Source organism: Macadamia integrifolia, unplaced genomic scaffold (assembly GCF_013358625.1).
Source record: "Macadamia integrifolia cultivar HAES 741 unplaced genomic scaffold, SCU_Mint_v3 scaffold1114, whole genome shotgun sequence".
Taxonomy (NCBI): Eukaryota; Viridiplantae; Streptophyta; class Magnoliopsida; order Proteales; family Proteaceae; genus Macadamia; species Macadamia integrifolia.
Window position 1 is genome coordinate 159,888 of NW_024868090.1, and position 5,000 is coordinate 164,887.

The following is a 5,000-nucleotide window of genomic DNA, read 5'->3' on the forward strand; positions in this document are numbered from 1 at the left end:
CCATTGGGCTAAATAAAGTCCAAGTTCTAGAGTTTTGTACAAAGGTGTAGTAACTCTAGATAATTTTATTGTAGATATTTCTAGAAGATATTTATAGGAGATATTTTGGGAGAGATTTCTAGTGTTCTCCACTAAGGAGGTGGGAAGCTTTTAGTTTCCTCTCGGACCGTTGGATGGAGGACATTTGTAAATATCTTAGCCATCCATTGTAAACTTGGGGTGCCTACAAATAGGTGCTGCCTCATTTGGCAAAGGCACTCACCAAGGACCAACCAAGAGTGTTCATCGAGCAAGTGAGTTCTCAAGCCATGTACTCAAGAGCTCTCTAGTGCAATACAAGTTCATTCTTCTCGAACTCACTCTTGTGTTCACTTCTTCTCTTCCCAAGTCCCTTAAGGAGGGTGGTTAGGCTGACTTAGTGCTAGTGGGAGTGCTAAGAGCCGGCGCGGTCTCTTAGAAAGGTCTAAGGTCGGTGACCGCTTCGGTTGCGAGGGAGCCAAGCTTGTGGGATATGAGACAGGAGAGCTAAAACTGTGGAATAGAGACCAACACCTACACAAGTAAGCAACGAAGGAGCGAAGGCAAGTCCATCGACTTTGGCGTCGCTATGGGGCCTCGCTTAGCTCGAGGGGAGCAAGTATTGGCCGAGGCAAAGTGGTGCCTGAATGTCGCGGAGCAAAGTGGGGAGGAGCTTGATGGCCAGATGGGGGAGCTCAAGGGGTGGAGCTTGATGGCCAGATGGGGGAGCTCAAGGGGTCCCTATAAGGTGCTCTTAACACCATAGTAAGTAACCAAGAGGAGATGGTTGCCACCTTCAAGGCTCAAGTATGCAAAGGAGTTGGATAAGGTGGAAGCTCGTATTGGAGAAGAAGTATGGGAAGAGTAGGAGGACAGCGGCGAGGGAAGCCACTACCTCTCATGACATGTCTAAAGGAGAGGCACTAAGGCACAAGCGTGATAAGAGGAATCGGTTCAAGCCTAGAGACAAATGATTCATATGTGATGAGCTACATTGGTTTAGGGATTGCCCCAGGAGAAAGCTCTTAGTGCCTTATTGGAGGAAGAGGGCCAAGAGGAAGAGCCACCTTGCATGGGGTCCCCAGTGCAGCATAGTGCCTCCAGGGCCGAGATAGGGGTCAAGGCCCTTAACTCTCAAAAGGGGTTGATGTGTGCAAAAGTGTGCATGAATAGGAATCCCACACAGGCGACGGTATATACAGGAGCCACACACAACCTTGCCTTGTTGGAGGAGGCAAAGGAACTCGGGCCAAGGGCATCCTAAGGCTATCAACTCCAAAGAATGCCCCATACATAATATTGCTCGAGGGATCGACACGAACCATGGGACTAAGGGAGTTCTCCAACACCATCTAGGGGCTAAGTGCTTACTTGCCCTTGGATGGGAGGGCAAGACAAGGAGAATTTGGGAGCAAGCCATCCATGCCAAGAAGAGGAAGATGCAAATGAGAGAACGGAGACAACCAGACGACGTTGTAGGAGGCTCAAGTTATGTGACTATAATAAGAACCCCAATAGGCATTACTCCTTACGAGAGGGAGGCTAATTTGGTTGCTGATCCAATCATTCAGAGACACAAACTATCTCTTTACATGGAGTATTTAGTCAAGTAGAAGGGGTGACCAGAGAGCTAGATGAGATGGAACACAACTGGCATACTGAGACAGCTCGTGAATAAAAGTACCACATGGAGATTGCGACAAGGGCGTCACAGATTTAGGTGGGGGAGAGTGTCATGACCTGCCCAATATAGGCTCACGGGCCTAGCTCACCAAGCCCATGGACTTAGGCCATTGGGCTAGGTAAGGTCCAAGTTCTAGAGTTTTCTACAAAGGTGTAGTAATTATAGAAATTTTGTTGTAGATATTTGTAAAAGATATTCATAGGAGATATTTTGGGAGAGATTTCTAGACCTCTGCTAAGCAGGTGGAAAGCTTTTAGTTTCCTCCCCAACCATTGGATGGAGGACATATTTAAATATCTTAGCCATCATTGTAACTTGGGGTAGGTGTTGCCTCATTTGGCAAAGGCACTCACCAAGGACCAACCAAGAGTGTTCAACCAAGCAAGTGAGTTCTCAAGCCTTGTACTCAAGAGTTCTCTAGTTCAATACAAGTTCATTCTTCTCGAACTCACTCTTGTGTTCACTTCTTCTCTTCCCAAGTCCCTTAAGGAGGGTGGTTAGGCTGACTTAATGCTAGTGGAAGTGCTAAGTGCTATCGCGATTGCTTAGAAAGGTCTAAAGCTGTGTCAACGTGCTCTTGAATGGCCCCAAGTGTGTGCACATGGAATGGCCGACCAACATCCCAAGTGTTGACTACATGTGCACATTGAATGGCCCAAGTGTTGCCTAACTGTGCCCATGCATACCCACAACTATTGCCTAAGTGTGCACCCAAGTGTGCTTGTGTGTGCTCTTGAATGCCCTAAGTGTTGCCTTAAGTGTGCCTATACGTGCCAGCAAGTGTTGAATAAGTGTGTCTACGCGTGCACCCAAGTGTAGCCCAAGTGTCGCCTAATTGTGCTCTTGAATGCCCCAAATGTTGCCTAAGTGCATGCTCTTGAATGCCGCAAGTGTGCACATATATGTGCCCTTGACTATGCCTATGCATGCCCCCCTAAGTGTGCCTAAGTGCATATGAAGGTAGTGCACAAGGCAACAGTAGCTCACGCATGGCCGCACAAGGTACATGCATGGTGGCAGGCTACTGCGTACTTGGCCGCAATCAAGGCCTTACCGCATGGACGCTGTCGTGCTCACGGGTGCATGCATGGCTGCACTACCCCGCACAAGGTTGTAGGCCAGCACGCGCACGACTACAGGAAAGGCTGCACTATCACTCGCATGGATGTAGGCATGGCTGCACATGTCGCGTGTATGATGGTAGGCTATCTTGCACACGGTTGCACTATTGAGTGTGCACGTGGCTGGCATGGCCTAACAAGGTGTAGGCTGCCGCTTGCGTGGCAGTAAGCAAGGCTGTACCACACGGACATGGATGCTGGCTATCGTGCATGGGTGTAGGCATGGCTGCACTACTGTAGGGAAGGTTGCTGGCATGGTCGCACAAGGTGTAGGCATCGGTAGGGCAAGGTTGCACTAGCGCGCTAAGTCTGCTGGCGTCGAGGCAGGCTGCCGCGCGCATGGATGCGGGCGTTGCTGCAATACCGCACACATGGTTGCACGCCACCGCACGCACTGCTACAGGTAAGGCTCCACTATCTCGAGCATGGGTGCAGGCTACCACGTGCACATGGCTGGGGGCATGGGTGTACCACCACGCGTAAGGTGGCAGGCAACAATGCACATTACTGTGGGAAAGGGTGCACCACCAGGCGTAAGGTGGCAGGCACGGCCACACATGGCTACGGGCAATGGTGTAGGCTGCCTGTGTCGTACTTCCACGAACATGGTTGCGACCACGGCTGCACATGCCCTGCACAAGGTTGAGCGCGTGGCCACACATGCCACGAGAAAGATTGCGGGTATGGCGTACATGACGCGCAGATGGCTACACAGCTGTGCCCAAGGTTACGTTCCTCATTGCATATGCCGTGTGCTTGGCTGCACTAACGCGCGTAAGGTTGCTAGCATGGCCGCACATGCCATGCCCCTGGCTGCCCTACCACTTGCAAGGTTGCGTGCGTTGCTGCACACCGCCCTCCAGGTCGAATGCATGGCTACATGTGCCATGCCCATCGCTGCCTCGCCATGTGCTTGGTTTCGAGAGTTACCGAATGTGCTGCTCATGAGGTTGCAGGCACGGCTGCACCGCCACACGCAAGGTTGCATTGCATGGTTGCACATGCATCGTGCATGGCTGCTATACCGCACCCAAGTTCACAGGCATGGCCTCCCATGCGTCGATATTGGTGGCTGGCATTGCCGCACATGCCACGGGCTTTTCGGCACATGGCTCGCGTAAGGTTGCACGCATTACTGCACTTCTGTGCCCACGTCCATGGTCCTCCGTGCACATAGCCGCATGCACATGGCTCACACATAGGTGCTACCGTGGTCCCCATGGCCCATGCAACAGAGGCTCCTTTGCAGCCTTCTGCTGCACACGCCAAGGCCATGCCCGCACAACGTAGTTTGGGTCTTTAAATCATGTTGTGCGAAACATCCTTTTAGGTTAGAAAATCCTTGCAATTGGCTATTTGGCACTCAAAGTACAATCATTTTCACTTAAACCCCGCATTTCCATTTTTTTGGGTATTTTTCGTAATGTTTCAATCATAAAATATAAAAAAATATCAAAATATGTTGGAATGGTCCAGTATTTTTTCAGAACATTCTATCAACCTTTGGAAGACATCCAAAATTTATTTTTTAGAAAAATACATTAAAAATAGTTTTTTATAGTTTTTTAATATTAAAAAATTAATAAAAAAATAAATAGTTATCGGAAAACTATGATTTTTGTATAAAAATAATCTTTGGATTTTTCCTTTGTTTCATATCAAGTTACATTTGATATGGATATTTGAACCTCAAAAAATAGTCCGGTATATTTTTTTGGGGGGGGTCAAGTCTCCTTCTGGAAAGGGGCAAAGAGCGTAAGAGCTACCTTGAGCTAGGGGGGTGCCACTTTCCCTGGGTGGTTTCTAAGGGGCCATATGGTGGGGCAGCAGATAATGAGCGGGCATGGTAGGCAAACCCAAAAGACCGATGGCAAGGGAAAAAAATTGAAATGGCACGTCGATTTCGTTGAGTTGGCCCTTGGTGTGCGCCGAGGCCTGCCACTGCGTGTGCCTGGATGCGCATGGCTGCCTGTCTTGCATGCCATGACCCGACAGCTTCTGTCATGTGTGCCAGTCGTGGCACAGCATGCCCAACGAAGGTGCACGTCCTTGCGAATGGTCAGCCCTTCTGTCGCACAATGCCACCCCCTTTTGCCGCACAGTTTTGCATCTACTGTGGGCTGCTGGGCGCACATAGGTGACTGCCATGAGCTGCCACACCCCCACCTCTGCTGCCA